Source organism: Pinus tabuliformis, chromosome 5_2 (genome assembly GCF_031772625.1).
Source record: "Pinus tabuliformis cultivar Carrire ecotype Pingquan chromosome 5_2, CPIR1, whole genome shotgun sequence".
Lineage (NCBI taxonomy): Eukaryota > Viridiplantae > Streptophyta > Pinopsida > Pinales > Pinaceae > Pinus > Pinus tabuliformis.
Window position 1 is genome coordinate 531820581 of NC_142306.1, and position 17563 is coordinate 531838143.

Sequence of the window (17563 nt, forward strand, 5' to 3'; positions counted from 1 at the left end):
ACCTTATCAGGAGTGGAGGCCCCAGTACAACTCTCATCCCGCTCATTTTCCTCCACCACCTGCTCATCCACAACCAGCGCCTCCTCCACCAAGGCAACCCCAAATGCCTACCCAACCACAATGCCATCCATCTCCATCTCAATTTCACACCTCCACTCAACTACCCGTACCATTTCCAAAGCCATACAATGGAGTAGCTCAACCCAATTGCAAAGCTGAGGCACAACATGTGCAAATGACTCCTTTTGAGCTCAATGATGTTCACCAAAGCTCAGGAAGAGTGTTGTAAAACAGAGATTATATTGACAACATTGAACGACCAAAGGAAAAAGAAGATTCCAAAGAGGAGATCAAAGAACCATGGGCTGCACTTGATGAAGAGAAGAGATCAGAATCAGAGATCGAGAGAGTTCCCTCATGGTTATCATCAAATCCTCCATGTACTCAAGAGAAATATCAACAAAAAGGGGAAGATCAGAAGGTCATGATAGAAGGTGACATGAAGAATGATCCAAATCAGCAAGACGACCAAGGATATCAAAGCTATATTGAGATATGGTTTCAGAAGGTCACTAAGTTGCAGCGGTACTTTCTTCCTCAGTTATGTTTGATCCCTTCAAAGCCAGATCATTTGGTCTCTGAGATCCGGATACCTGTCAAAGCATGCATTTTGAGCCTTCACATCATTTTGTCTCTAATCTCGATGTGCACATGGCTCCATTGGAAGTATTCTTATACTTGAAAATGATTTTGTTTTTCAAGTAGGGTAGGGTAGAAAAAAAAAAGAAAAAAATGAAAATAAGAAGAAAATAAAAATCTAAGGTGAAAACCTCCTTGGAGGCGCCTTAGATTGGCTCATTGATTGAAAACCTCCATGAGGCGGTCAATGGGTTGGAAAGAAAATAAAATAAAAATGGAATAAGATCCCTGTGTAAAAACCTTCCTTGGAGGCGCCCAGGGCAGGCAATTAGGGTGAAAACCTCCATGAGGCGCCCTAGTTGTTTTTCAAAAAAAAAGAGAAAAAGAAAAAGAAAAAATAAAACTAATTTCCATTGGCTAGTTGCAGGTTGCAAGAAGGACGTTTCATGACAGGAGGAGCACTCAAATCAAGGTCAAAGGAATTTTTCTTGTGCCTTCTACAGGAAGCTCTGTATTTCTACAGGAAACATCTTGTAGAACCTTTGGACGAACCAAATTCAAGTTTAAAATGGAATCTGATGGTGGGAATCTGTTGATTAGGCCTACAAGCACTTGTGTGTCCATCCCTTGCCTTTCTCCATCATTTTTTCCACCTCATTGTGCTTCTCATTGTGCTTCTACAGGAACTTCCTGTAGAAATTGTGGGAAACTAGACATGGATTTCAAAAAGTGGTTTGGCGAACATGGTAGCTTCCTCAAGGGTTCAGAAGTCCTCATGCAATCTTCCAACTCCTCCTCCATCATCTCCATACCTGCATCACAGCCCAAGCTCAGTTTTTCCTTCCATGCAAAAACTTGCAAAATGCCTTAAAGAAAAAATACATAGAACAAAATTTGTTTTTGCCATAACATGAAAACCATGCATCCATTTGAAAAACCAGTTTATGGGGAATTGTACAAGGGTGATGGCAACATGCTTGAGCAGTTTCAGCCAATTCCGGTGCACGGTTTCCAAGAAATCAGCCTCCATCACCATCAGCCATTTTTGCATTTTCTCCATATCCGTGCATCCGTTTCAAAACTTGTTTCATGGGGATATGCATATGAGTGATTGTAACCTACCCAAGCAGTTTCAACCGATTCCGATGCAAGGTTTCCAAGAAATTGATCTCTGAAATCTTCAGCCATTTTCCATTTTTCTCGAAATCTGTGCATCCATTGATCACGATTTCGCTATGGAAGATGCATAGTGATGATAGAAACATTCTCAGCAAGTTTTAGATCGATCCGCTTTACCGTTTGGGAGAAATGGCGAAAACAAGTTCTGGTTCTGTGACAATGCAGCAGCAGCAACTTAAACGTGCAGATTTGAACGTGGAAACAATTGCCTGGAGCTTAGATCTGGTCAGAGGACACCTGCACAAGGAAAAGCAATCAAAAATAATCAGCCAAGCCCTCATGCAACCAAAGGATCCAAGCATGCAGCAGCAGAACATGAGCATGCAGCAGCAAAAAGCTTCACAAGCAGCCGTTTGACTTCAGGTACGTGACTAAAACCTATTCCTCTATTGCATGAATCTAATTCAAGAAATGCATGAACGAATGGAATGGTGAAATTAAGGCATGAATGTAGCAAGATACCCAGTTCTCTAGCACTCATGAGAAAGTCATGCAGCATGCATGGGTCAATCATGCACGTGAAATTAAAAAAACACAGATAGTGTGTGTAGTTTAAACTCCAGTGCAATTGATGGATGAGATCACAGGCAGAGAACACATAGTTAACCACTGCAGTTCATGATAGCACAACAGTTGCATGGGCCAGCACACGTCTTTGCCACCTCACTCCACCAACAATCACGCAGAAATTAATGAGCGCTCAGCTGAAATTCATAGGCTGTTATCCAACTTGCACTTGCAAAACATGTTCTTTTTTTTTCACCCAAGCTGGCTACGTTGTTGCATCCAGGAAGCAATGTTCGAGTTTTCTTGCCTGGTTCCCTTTCTCACATTGTCCAGCACACAACTCCAGGTTATAGATCTTTACCAAAACCAGGTAGTCTGTGTCAGATTCAAAGTTCCGCTGATATAAATGCCAATACATCTTTGTCTTCTGATTGTTCCTTTAGTGAAGGAAGTTTGCAGGGCCCTGAAAGTGGATCTGACCAAGAAATTGATCAATCACATGTTAAGTGAAGGCTCAGACCTTGAAATTATGTGCAAGGATAGGTCAAGACATTCACCAAGTAGCTTGACTGGAAACTCTTGTGTGAAGTTGAAAGCTTCTGAGTCAAATGATAAAATGAGTAAAGATGTAGAAGGAAAGAGCAAAGTTGGGAAAAAAACATGTCGAACCAATAATCTCTTTATCGGATGGTGAGCATGGAAAAGACAAAGAAGTTGATCACTATGATCTGTCTACAATTTCTGACAGTATACCGCTGATGCGCCATGATGCATTGGAGTCATGGCTATGGCCAGTCCTGCCTGTTCCTGGCCCTTTTTCATCTGCAAAAGAATCTATACTATCTGGCTATGCCAACCTGTCAATAGGAACTGTGGATAGAGAGCCCAAGAAATATACGCTTTTAGATTTTACAAATGGGGATGGTATGAATGTCATGTATGCATTCTCTAATGAACAGTCATGTTATTCACCAATGATGGTCTGTGCTCGTTTTTTTTATAATCGTTCAGCAGATGCAATTTTTAACATTGTTGTCAAAGCTGATGAGTCAATCGAGTCTCCTGTTGAATCTGGAGCACCAACAGCAGAATACATGATCAACCTGTGGTTTCATCAGAACCACCAAAAGTTATTCCTATGCAAGAGATTCCCTGTCTTGGTCCAGGTCAAACAATAGAGGCAGAGTTGTATGTTTCTTTTCATCATCAGTTAGTACCTCTCAAGTTGGGTGCCTATTGCAATAAGGATGGCTAATGACAGCAGTTCCTCACATATCTACAGAGAAGAAAACACTGAAGCAATTACAAGCTCGGCATACCTGAAACGCAGTATCCTGGATGGACAAAGAAGACTGTGTATATATATTGCAGAAATAACAAGGGTTACATCTCGGCTCTATATTCAGATCTGTCTAGACATATCACAATGAATATATGTGATACTCAGTATACCTATGATTAAGAAATATCTATGGAGGTATAAACCTAGGAATATATATGAACATCATCTTGTCAACCTGCAAGTGTTTTCATCAAAGAGATGAAGTTGAAGGATCTGTCCTATGATCAAGGATCTCAGCATACAATTTATATTGGCCTGCATACCTCAGTGTGAACTGTAATTTGATATCTCTCAATGGGTATTTGAAATAAAATTCCACGGTTGCAATCACAGTTTAGACACACATGGAGATCTAACCTTCAGGTAGAATTCATGGATATGATAAAGAAGCAATAGTGAGGGTCTCAATGATGATGTAACAAACACAAGAAAGACCACCACAGAAGGAACAGGAAGATGAATGAGGGAAAAGCACAAGCTATTGAGGCCAAAGCAGGGGGTGGTAAAACAACACAAATGCCAAGGGAGAAGCAGTTGCAAGCACGAGCAGAGAAGACTGAAAAAGGCCAAACAAGTAGGGACACACCCAAGGCAGCCATAGCACAGTTCAAGGAGAAGGCACCCCCAGCCAGGCAAGCAAAATCAGCGAAAATTGGTTCTACAGGAAGTTAGCAGACTATTTCTACAGGAAGACAGAGGACTGTTTCTACAGGAAGCCAACGAACTGTTTCTACAGGAAGTTTGAAAAGAGGGAAGCCAAAGGAGAAATCGGCCGAGATTTTAGCCAAGGAGGCCACCAGGGCCATCAAAGATGAGGAGAGAGATTGGTTGCTCAGAGGATGAGCAACACTTTCAGTAGGGGGTGATGATGAGCCCCAAAAATGGACAATTATTTGGGCTCATTCAACCTCCTAATTTGACTTAATCCACCATTCTCATTAGTTTATTGCATGTTTTTTATTATATTTATGTTAATAGAGTGAATTTGGTTATTCATTATGCCAACAAGTCTAATGGGTGCTTTGTGTAGCCTTTTTGGTCAACTTGGAGACAAAATTGAAGGTCTTAATGAGCACTTGGCAGCCAAATTCGTGGGAGAGCAAGCTAGAGGTTTTGTAGGAAGGTGTCCCCTTCATTTATGGGCCCTTACCTTGAATTCCCCACCATCAGCTTGGAGTTCAAGGGCCACCGAATCAATCAGCACAAGGGCAGCCAAGCAAGTCAAGTAGGACTGCTGTTAACTCCAAGTTTTGGGCAGCCGAGTCCCTAAAGTTTAGGAGGACTGTTGGGTCCTCAATTTGTATAAATAAGAAGGCTTAGGGCCTCATTTTGGTTAGCCAGTGGATGTTAGCTAGTTAGCCAGTAGATAGTAGCTAGTAGTTAGTCATTTCATAGCCTTGTTGTAGTCATTTTGTAATTCGATTTGTAGGCCATGGATTAGCTTTGCTTTCAGCTCATTCTCAAGCTCTCCTTGTGGACAGTTTTGATGTAACTCTTCATTCTTGATTAATAAAGATGAATCCAGCTTTGCACCAGCTCTAAATCTCTCTTGGGAGGCTGTAGCTCTTGGGGTTGGGCCCATCTCAAGCGCCCAGTACCTCCCTTGTTTATCTTTATGTGTGTTCGCTGCATTCTTAAAATAAAATATGCTCTTTAGATTTAATTCGTGCTTTGTTACTTAGGTTGCTTTTGATGGTTGAAGTAGCTTTTTATGTTTAGGATGGATTGGTAGGAGTTAGTCATGCGTTTATATCTCTTTGATAATGTTTTGTTCACATGCTGTACGTGATTCTTGTCATGAATAAGGTTGTTGTTCACTGATCTCATTAAACTGTTAGATAGATCATCTAATATTTTGATTGTATGCAAGATGTAGTTGGTTTGATCAGGTAAACACTATGCAGGGCACCTTCATCACCTCATCCCTCAGTCATTGGGTCATTCCAGGCCCCTACCCTACCTCCCTACCCATTCATGCATTCTCTTCCACTCACCTATCAGTCAAAAACCCAATCACGAAACATCCTGTAGAAGAATTACAGAACTTCCTGTAGAAACCCCTGCAGACTTCCTGTAGAAGTTCATAAACACGGTTGCATGGCATCCTGACTTTGTGAAACTCTCTGAAAGGATGATAGGGATCCCTTAGACCCTCTCCGAGTCTTCCCAACCTTTTCCAAGCATTTCTCCTCCTTGATCCACCCCTGCACAGTGAAAATCCAGTTAAAAGCACATGCATGATAATTCTAATAACTTAAACAAAAATACAAAAAGATGTTTTATTCAGATAGTGATAACTTAGACACATGCATTTTACCTTCTTAGAAGTAATGGCATCTCTTTCGGTAGTTTGCATGCTCTCCTTTGCATCGGTAGGACTAGTTGGTAGAATTAGGGTTTGCTAGGGTTTGTGTTTCTTTTTGGCTTTCAGTTTCTTTCCGCAAGTAGATTAGCTTCCTTTGAGTTAGCTTTCGTCCATCAGTTAAAAAGCTTCTTCTAAGAGTTCATAGAAGTTGGCTTGAGCCCCTAGCGGACTTGTGCCAGCTGACCAAGTGACAGCTGCAGCAAGAGCTAGTACTTGTGCATACAGCACCGTCACTTCCAAGTTTGTTACGAACTACCGGGTTGATAAAATTAAAGAAGGGAGTTCCAGGAGTTGTAGCATTATTGCTACAATACTGGAGCCCACCAGTTACTCCACTGGTTTTGTTACTCTGTTGCGATCTTAGAAACGTTCAAGTGATGTTGTTACTCATCGGGCATTGTTACTCCCTTGATGTTGTTAATCCTCAGGTGTTGTTATTCCCTCCGATGTTGTTACTCCTCCGCTGATATTACTCTATCATGGTAAGTCACCAGGTATGTCCCTGATCGAATTTGTGGATTTGATAGATAAATCATTTTACATGACTCGATATGACCATATACAATCATCCCCTTAGTTAGGGCGGGGGTACTATAATAAATAAGAAGATACCATTATTAAAATGAAGTAATGACTTGTCATATCACTATTGCACCCTGTGCTATCTGTGTACACTCCACGATCCCCACCATACTACACACGGTTATCCATATACATTGGGACTTGAATAAGTGTGATTGTGTTAATGAAGAATCCTTTCCAATGCTATGAAATGATTACCATAATTATCACTCATTATTACCATAATCTGTCATCGATTTTCCATATTTTACGATTATCTTCGTGGATTTCACTATCATCACACCCTATCACCAACACAACCCTGTCACTGCAAGTTTACTTGCTGACACTCCTCCTCAATGATCTTTTTGTTACTCCAATTACTATTAAAGAGAAACTATAGAATGGGCAAGCAAGCCGTTAGGCACGAACCATATAATACAGTGCATGTCCAAAGAAATCTAGACGTATGGTAGGTCTTTTTAGGTGCAGGTTGGCATGTGTATTTTGAGAGGCTACAGGGATTTGACAAAGCCATCAGAGTGGAATTTGCATTGATTTTGGATGCAAATCATTCCAAATTTCGTGGATTAGATATTCCCATCACATAGGAAGTAAATTTGACTGTCAGCGGATTTCTGCAAGGAGGGAATAAATGATTTTCAAAGAAATATCTTTTGCAAAAGTTCCTGGAATTGTTCTTGCAGGTTCAAGAAACAGTGGTCCAGAAGGGTAGGGGATATGATCGAAAGTCTTTGCCACACCCATGTGCCGAGATTACATGTTTTTTCATGAGGTACATTACTTGTGAAGGTCGGTTTTCTACTTTGTTTAAGTATAATTTTAAGCTTCTTGCATTCCTTTCATTTTGGCATGCACAAATTCATTCTCTAGACATGCCATCTTTTCTATGGAACAATCTTCAGCTAATAGTGCAGTCTGCTCATCGCTCTTGAAAAGCATTAGTGGTCCTTACAAATCATGGGTTGGTGAGACTGTGACTGGTCCATGCTCTATCTTGAACTTTTGTGGCTTGGCCACAATTCACCGAGCTAGCAGAGGAAGAACTTGCGGTTATGATTCTTTCAAGGGAGGATGAGGAAGAATTAATGGTAGAAGAAGAAGAAGAAGAAGCTGCATACGACACTGCTCCACAAGAACCAACATCGCCTACTAGCTCAACGAGAGTAGAAGAAATGGAGATAGAAGAGGCCACAACTGACGCTCCTCCACAAGAACCCACGTCACCTGTTGGCCTAATGGGACCATAAAAACTTCCCTTCCCAAGACAAGAGAGTAGTTCATATGAAAAAGGAAACAGACAACCAAAGCAATAACAAAAAAGGATCTAATGCTCAGGACCTCTATTATGTCCCTATACTACTAATGTAACCCATTATTGTTATGAGTGTAACCCCCTTATTATATTGTTGTGCCCATCTAGTCCCCATATTGTTATTATTGTGCCCCATAGAAGCCCATTATTATTATTGTTGTGCCCTTACATTATTATTATTATGTCGACTCTGATTACATAATGACCCCTTAGGCTCCTATATATAGAAAGAAGGTCTTGTCATTTGTATCATCTAAGAATTGTTCATTTCTGTAATGTAAAGGAGGTTTCCCCCTCGAAGAGGCTAAATTCGAAGGCGTTGATCTTTCTTTTGTATCTTTTTGTGAGATGGTTTCATAACATTTCAGAGCTTTGGATTTTAGGGTTTTGCTACTACAAATAGGTCATCGTGGAATTTTCACTATAATATTTTCACTACAAAGTTTCAGAAGATAAAAAAACCATTTGAGAAGAAATCGGTATGAACCTCGGGTCTGAATTTCAGATCATGTCTCGCTATATTTTTGGATATATGATCTGAGGAAGTTAGGGTTTTTGCAATCTCTAGAATTTCATCTCAAACAGGTCGTCGTGGAGTTTTCACTATAATTTTTTTTCTACGAAGGTTCAGACTCTGAAATTAAAACCCTTTTGAGCCGAAATCTTGGTGAATATGAAGTCGGAATTTCATCTATTTTCTTGCTATATTTTTGGGGATATAATCTGAGGAAGTTAGGGTTTTTTCAGACTTCTGAATTACATTCTAAACAGGTGACCTTAGGAAAATTGTCATAACTTTCTCTTTGAGCATCAGATTGAAATTTCATAAGAAGTTACAGAAAGAGGAAAGATTGTAGTTTTCTGTGTATATTTTTCAGATCCGAATATCGAAATAGTGACATGTGGCATGTCATACACATTCGATCTACTAAAACATTATATAATCAAGGCATCTTAGGAGATTTCACATAACTCTTTCTTGCAGAATCCAATTTTGATCCAACTAGGGGCATTGGAAAGAGGACTCAGAGGGCTATGGCAAGAAGCAATGTTAGACCTTGGAGATCTGAAAATACATATATACAATAGATTCAATATCAATCTTATACAAAGCAAAAAAAAGGTGTGTAGTTTTCTTAAAATTTTGCATAAGTTTGGGTTGAAAAAAAGGTTTGAAGTTCAAAGGGCATAATGAAGCATAATTATCATTAATTGATGCCCCGAAGAAATAAAATGGAAACACCAAGTAAGCAACTTGAAATATCTAGCATGACTCATGATGAAGAGAAAGAAATGGAACATGATATATCGAAATTATGAGACTAAGTGCAACAAATTTTACTCTCGCAAAAGGTAACAAAAGCTAAGATTGATGGTTTAAGGAAAAGCGTGGAAGCTAAGATGAATGGTGTGGAAGATGATATTAATGGTGTGCAAGTTAAGATGGATGGCATGGAAGCTAAGATGGATGTCATGGAAGCTAAGATGACTGGTGTGAACACTAAGATGGATGGTATAGAACAAAAACTTAAAGGAAACATGGAAGATTTGAACATAGATTTGACTAAGTTGCTACAATAAATGCTTACCAATGGTGAAAGGGTACTAAAGGAAAATCTTGATGAAAACAAAGGAAATGTTAATCATGATTTCATAGACTCTAACATTGGATTGAATACCCACCATTTCCCAAAGATCAATATGAGGAAGTTTGATGGCATGGATCCTGCAACATGGATACTACAGATGGAGCAATTTTTCGGTTTCCATAATGTGAAAAACACACAAAAGTTACGCATTGCAACTTTATATTTGGAACCAAATCAGTTTGTATGGTATCAATGGCTTTGCTCTCATAAACAAATTGTCTCTTGGGAAATTTTTATTGAAGAAATGATAGCACATTATGAGGATACAAAAAGAAACACATTTTTTAGCAAATTAATAAACCTCAAACAAAACGGTTTAATGATGGAGCACATTGAGGACTTCCAAAAATTTAATATAAGGGTAAAAGATATTCTAGAGGAGCATAGGATCAATGTGTTCATAGGGACTTTAAAGTATAAAATCCAACATGAGGTTTTCTTTTGGGAACCTGATTAATTGGAGAAGGCATTTAGGTTGGCAAGAAAAATGGAAAGAAAAATTTTGGAAACAATGAAACCTACCACTCACAACTATAAATATTGAAGTGTTGTTGTCCCTAGCCTTCCATAACCTACAAGATTGACACCACAAGAATTGGAAGAAAAAAGAGAAAAGGGCTTTGTTACAGTTGTGATAGAAAATACACTAAAGGTAATAAGTTTGATGAGAAGAAATTAATTTACATAGATTTTGAAGAGGAGGAAGAAAAGGAACAAGAAACATCAAAGGAAGAGGATATACACTAGGAACAAACCCTAGAGAAATAAGAAATGAATCTGACCATATCTTGTAATGAATTGGTCGAAATTACCACTCCTCAAACTATCAAGATAGAAGGAGATATCAAGAGTAAAAATGTATTAGTGTTGATTGATTCGGGCAGTACCCATAATTTTATTCATCATAAGATAGCCAAGGAATTGAATTTCTTCCTATATCTAGCACCAGAGTGTCAAGTGATGGTTGCAAGTGGAGGAACCATAAATTGCTCTAGAAAGTGCCATAATATCAAGCTATCCATGGGAGAGTATTTATTGAATAGCCCAATGCTTTCCATTATAATGGGTGGTGCTAATGTTGTACTAGGAGTCTAATGGCTACAATCCTTGCGTACAATAGCTTTTAATTTTCAAGAACTTTTCATGAAATTTTATTTGGAAGGAAAGGAAGTTGAATTAAGGGATATCACAGGGAAACTGAGAAATATAATCTACTTTAACGAAATGACAAAGCTTCTAAAGAAAGAACAAAGAGGCGTAATTGCATAATTATGTTTGCTAGAGGTTCCCACATCGAAGTCATCTATCTCTCCATATCTCCAAAAAGTATTGGACAATCATTCCAAGGTCTTTAAGACTCCCAAACGCCTCCCACCTATTCGTGATCATGATCATACTATTCATTTGATTCCAGGAAGTGCTCCTCCAAAAATTAGGCCTTACAGATATCCATATGCCCAAAGGAGTGAAATTGAATGTATGGTTGCAGAAATGTTAGAGGTTGGTATAATTATCCAACCAAATTCAATAAACGAAGCAAGGGATGAATGGAAGAATGATGAAGTAGGGTGGGAACTCATTCAAAAGTTGTAGAAGATCCCAATTCAAACAATATTTCCGTAACTTGATAAGGAAGAAAAGAATCATATTGGAACCTGAAGCAGTCACAGAACCAAGAAATCAATAGCTACGAAATCGATCAATTTCAGAGTATCTCATCAAGTGGAAGAACTTACCCATTGATTATTCCACATGGGAGGATGAGAATTTTATACATATGCATCCAGAACTACTCAAGTGTTGAGGACAACACTTTTTGAAGGAGAGGGGCATGTTACGTCCCTATACTACTAGTGTAACCCCTTATTGTTATTAGTGCAAACCCCCTTATTATATTGTTGTACCCATGTAGTCCCCATATTGTTATTATTGTGCCCCATAGAAGCCCACTATTGTTATTATGCCCTTACATTATTATTGTTATATCGTCTATGATTAAATTATGAAACCATCTCAAAAAAAGATAGAAAAGAAAGATCAATGCCTTAGAATTCAACCTATTTGAGGGGGAAACCTCCTTTACATGACACAAATGAACAATTCTTAGATTATACAAATGACAAGACCTACTTTCTATATATAGGACAAGAGAGAAGTTCCTATGAAAAAGGAAACGAACAACCAAAGCAACAACAAAAAATGATCTAATGCTCAAGACCTCGAGCAAGGTCAAAAATCCCTTCCTCGGGATGAGAGATCAATACTATGGTAAATATTGGTTGTACTTTTGCACCTTCAGTAGCCTCCCCAAAAATGATGCCAAATTGTTGGTGTTCAGATATGAATGATGCAATTCACCCAATTCCACATTAATTCACAACCCAGGGCTCTACGAGTTATTTCAAGGCTATCATGCAAAGTATATGCAGGCGATATTTTCCCTACTCAGTTGTCGAGCAGTAAAAAGGGTCTTTTTCACCTCTATTTACCCTACATTAATTGTCAATCTAGGCACGATTTGTTATCTCAAAGAGTGTACTTAGTCTGAGGCGGTCATTTGTCAGAGTAATGCTAGTAGTATAGTGATTTTAAATACAAGAGTAAACGGATGCTTGGAATAAAATCTACTCTCAAAAAGAAACTTTAGCACTCTGAGATTTAAATCATTCACTTAGAAAACTACAACAACTTATCAGTCAAGGTTGTAGTAATAATAACTCATCCCTTTGTAAACTGATGTAATTGAGAAGCAATTTAAGGGAAAGATCATCAACCTGGGAACTGGACAACAACTGTCAATGTTCACTAAAGTTTTAGATCGTTTTGTGCACATCAAAGCAATGATAATTCAATTGACAGGAAATGGAACAGTGACTGACCTATTTAACTCAATTGAACAACAAAGCTTTAACCTATGAAAATGAAGCAGTAATTGCAATCTTCACCCAAAAATGATTTGAATAGAAAACAGAAATGGGACAAAAAACTTAAAGGAAGCTATGAAATATTGAACAACAACTTAAACCAAATGTAAATGCACAACAAACCAAATCAAATGTTACACGCAACACTGTTCTGTTAAAGGAACAATAATCTGCGTTTCGGCATAACAATGGTTAATCCCAGTTGTGAAGAAACAACAATTGCAATGGCAGTGGAACAACAATCCCAATGAATAGCAATCACACCTGGAAGTAAACCGTAGATAAATAAACAGTAATACCGATTTATAAATACACAGCATTGTTACTGAGTAATCGAACAGTAACAGTAATCTGTTAAGGAACAACAATGTTATATAATAATATCAGTTTGTCAAAGCAACATCAATATAATATAACTTCGTAATGAGTAGCATAACATTCCTATGCAAAGAATAACCTTACTATTCAAATGGGAATCGAAATATAATAGAGCTAATACATGAAATAAGGGACAACAAATTACTGAACAAAGTAGATAAGAGAAATCAAACCACACACGACTTGGAATCGAGAATTAATGGTACAGGAAGCAAGTGATCCACCAGGGCCAGACCCTTAGCCTCCAGGGACACACTACTTATAATTACTCCAGAATGAAAGATGGAACGGCAACAGAGTTTATATATTAATCATCAAAACAGAGTTACAGTAAATTGCTCTTTTAGTGAGAGTCGATGATCAAAGTTTGAAGTACAATAGTGAATTTCATAAAAACAACAATAGTTTGTCCCTTCGGCTTAGCAATGTTGTCCCTTCTTATAGCAGCCAAGCAAAGATATCAACGATACAGGGAATCGTTAAGGTAGTGATCCCTCAAGATCAAAGGATCCTGAGGGATTCGCCATACTATTAGCTCTCAGTTATCTTCTCGTTATCTTGCACCGATTTGGTATCTCCTCTTCCTTTTCTTGGCTTGTACACTCCAATCTGGATTTCCTTGTTTGGATGTGGTTCCTTATCAAAGGGAAATCAATTGATTTCATCTTGTCATTTCCTTTAGAATGGAAATTTTCTATTTTCCTCTTTTTTTGCATAGAAAAGGGTAATTATTAGTCATTTTACGTTGCACACAAATCTTCTAAACTTTATCATAATCTTTCACCATATACCTATTTCATAATGTAAAGAAGTTATGAATTTAAGGAAAGGATGACAAAATAAGTGGTAATTACATACCTTCTCTAGTGCTCAACACACCCCCCTGCTTACCCTTTTTCATGCCCTCATGAAAAAATTGTAATTGACATGCAAGGAAGTGAGGGAATAGGCTGGAGAAGGGATCTCATGAGGTGGTCTATAGCCATGATGCCTAGCTAGGTTTTAAAAAAGATGTCCTGTTTGACCTTTAGGAATTTCATATAAGGCTTGATATCCTAGTGTAGGGTGCCAAATGACCGGACTTCGAAACCTACAACCTAACCAAGATGGACCTTCTCTCAAAATGAGGTCACCATAGATACCCAAGCGGTCAGCAGCTAGCTTAAATCTCATAGTTAAATGGTTCCTTGTTTTGGATGTTTGGATTAGAAGCCTGATATTGGAATTTCGCTGCTGCAATGGCAAGGTCTTTGATGGAAAAGAAGTATTCTACCCCTTATGGGTTGATTGCTATGTGAATAGGTCCCAATGCCTAAAGCACGCCCAGAGTTCTCATTAGGTTCTCTAGGAACCAGCGATGACTTCCACTCCGAGGAAAGAATCGCCACCCTTGGATGAAATCGCACGTGGTGCTAACACATAAGAGCCAACATTACCATTTGAAGAAAATGAGGAACCTTTGGATGAGGCTACAAGTGGCGCTAATACACAAGTACTAGCATCACCTGCTTAAGCGATTAAGGAACCCTTGAAAGAAGCAAGGGCCGCAGTCAACACTGCTTCACAAGAACCAGTGTTGACTATTGAACAGGAGGACAACCTAGATGAAGCATAGGAAGAAAAAGAAAAAGGGAGCACAACCCAACCAGTGAGAACAAGGGAAGGAGGACCTGAGGCAACAAGCACTGATAGAATGGACACTGAAGAAAGCATTTTTCATTCTCTGCTTCTTGCGTCAATACCAAGAGGGGCAAGTCAGTTTCATTCCCCTAGGTGCCTAGTGAAGGAAAAAGCCTCTCCCCTAATCTTAAAATTTGTTAGGGTAGTTAAAGGAACCATCATTAACACTGTTACACAAGAACCAATTTCGACTGGTGAACAAATTGCACAAATTGAGGGATTGGTGATCAACACTGTCACACAAGAACCAGTGTCGACCAAAGAACAAACTGAAGAGATTATGGCCGATACTATCTCCAGAGGGCCATTAGAGGAGGATGTTGTTGTTGACACTACCCCACAGGGATATGCAATGGCTATAAAGCCACCAAAGTAAGGCGTGAAGGATTCAGGACCCGAAGGAAAAAATGGTCGGGAAGTGGAGTAGTCACAAGAAAAGGGTGTTGAAGAAACTACCCCACAAGGGCCTGCAGTGACTCCAGAAACACCAAGGGAATATATGGAGATTCCGAGACCTGAAGGGCAAGACATTGGGACTATTCCTCGAGTTGAGGAACAAACAGAGGCGGTCAGGATAAAGAAAGAGTCTGTTGACAAATTTGTCGACATCAATCCACCAAACCCCACACTAGTTGTGAGACCAATTGAGGTTGTTGTCAAACAATAATTTGTTAAGAAATATGAAAAAATAAGGCCTCCTCTTAAAGAGAGGTACCATTCATAGTTTAGGAAACAAATGCAGCTAAAAATGGGAATTTTCAAGCTAAGGAAGTAGGTATGGCACTTACGAAGGAAAGTGAGGAGGCATAAGAAGAATGTTGCAAAACCTAGGGCTGAAACCATTTTAGTAGTAGTGCATACCGAAGACAAGACCACAACCTCCGTGGCTACACAAACCGAGTCATTTTGCATGTGATCAAGGCACGAGAATTTTCATGACTGCACAAATTCTAAAGTCACAAGCTGTTGCAGCTTGCCTTCAAGGGGGAGCATTCCTTTAGAAGCCCACCGGGAAGGAGTGAAGGGAGTTCATGAGCAAGCCATGAAAATAGTTACCGATTACATGGAGCAAATAGAGAAAGGGAAATGAAAACATGACAAGCAGCAGAAGAAAATCGAGGAACTGGAAGGGTAGGTGCAACTATAGATGGTTGATAAGGAAGAAATGTTTGCTCTGGCACAATAGGTAATGGCTTGCCAACCCCCAGCCCACAACTATGCTTTGTTCTTCTACAAAAAATATATATTCTTTTGTTTAGAAAGCATCTGTCAGAAAATCAACCATGTGATAGAAGACCCAATATAGTTTCGACGCATCTCGAGAAGCCACAATATTATGAATCAACACTTGGTATGCGAACTCTACATGCATGATTAATTTCTAGGAAATGTTCAATTATTCAACCCAGTTTCATATGTGGGAGATACTCAATTAAGATCCTTTACCTCCTACACAGTTAATCATGTTAAATGGAAGAAGGCTTTCAACACGTTCGAAGAGAATCAAGCAAACAGGTGACTTGTCCTTCAGATGGAGAATTGTCAGTCTATGAACGTTTATAACAAACACCAAAACTTCTTAGAGGTTGGGGGACAAAAAGGATAGATGTTGGCAACCCAAAAATGGTGCATTCCCATATGAACAAAACAAATTTTTACTTGTCAACAGGAGGCCCAAGACATTTGCCAGAAATTGTGGACGCTATAATCATCATCCGTCAGGATACATGAACTTTTTGGGGCTTCTAATTTTTCTTAGGCGTTAAATAGGTTACCTCAGTATATTGAATGCATGCAGTGTCCTGGGATTCGATGGGTGGGTTTGAGGTTTTGGTTCCCTATTATCTGGCTGCCAGCCGATCAATACACTTCAGTTTGCAAGGTAGGAGAGGATTGGTTGAAGGAAGTCCTCAAGACAGATGGATATAAGCCTTCAAGAATAGAAATGGCTACAAAATATGATCTCGCACAGCTTCATGCTGATCATCGCAACTCCAACCCAGATCTGCGCAGGCGACGGGCTACATGAGGACATGTAGAAAGACTAGTTGGGGGGAGATGTTGGTGGCTAAATTTGCATGTTTTTACCCACCTTTTTACCTTGTTTCTTGTATCTATTTTACACCATATTGGTCAATTTACATTATAAACCACACAGGTATACCTCTTGTCATGTCATTATGAATCATTAATCAATGAAGCATAGTCATAGGGGATTGTTGCCTAAGTGGCTCACTAATTCGATTATTCTTGTAGATTTGGAGGAAGTATGATCAAGGTCGTGGTTCAAAAAATGGTGACCATCTAGCTAGAAGCGTTATCTTGAGACATCAGCTGCAACGATGGAACGATATTTCAATCAACGCACTGTTATATTTATATTATGTTTTCCTTAAGAAACTACTATGTAATTGTAGGCAGAAAACTACCATAATTATAGAAGTTGTTAGTGTTAACAAATTGTATAACTAGAGTTACGGGGCTGTGAAAGCCCATAGTTACGACCAAAAAGAATTACGTTAACTTTGAGTCTATAACAACAGACATGTATTATCCTTTTGATTAAGAAAATTCTGATCTTCTAAGCATTTCGTGACTTATTGATCTTGCCACAACCCTAATTAGGGAGTTGGGCCCACTCTCATGACTAGGCATTGTTGGATAGATGTGTGCATAGGTTTATTCCAGTTAATTTATTTATCATTGTGAATGATTATCAGTGTTGCTATGAATCTGCTTTTCTATTACTCTTGTTGTTGTTACAGTGAATATTGTTGTTACTCTTATTTGATGTTACAATTATCACTTGCTGTTACATATTGTTAATTTTATAATTGAATGTTCAATACTTGGTAGGGAAATTGTGGCCTACATATACTTTGCATGATAGCCTTGAAATAACTCGTAGAGCCCTAGGTTGACAATTAATGTGGAATTGGGTGAATTGCATGATTCATATCTGAACACCAACACACATTTATTTTGAAAGATATGAAAGATCGT

At 38.8% G+C, this 17563-nt stretch overlaps 1 pseudogene across 1 annotated transcript in view; it reads left to right on the plus strand.

Annotated features, from left to right (window-relative positions):
• The first annotated feature begins 3083 nt into the window (after positions 1–3083).
• The window catches only part of LOC149160072 (methylesterase 3-like), a 71509-nt pseudogene continuing 57029 nt past the window's right edge, over positions 3084–17563 (plus strand). Inside the window, exon 1 of the transcript XR_016261349.1 lies at positions 3084–3249. The product of XR_016261349.1 is annotated as a methylesterase 3-like (transcript). The remainder of the gene's footprint in view (positions 3250–17563) is intronic.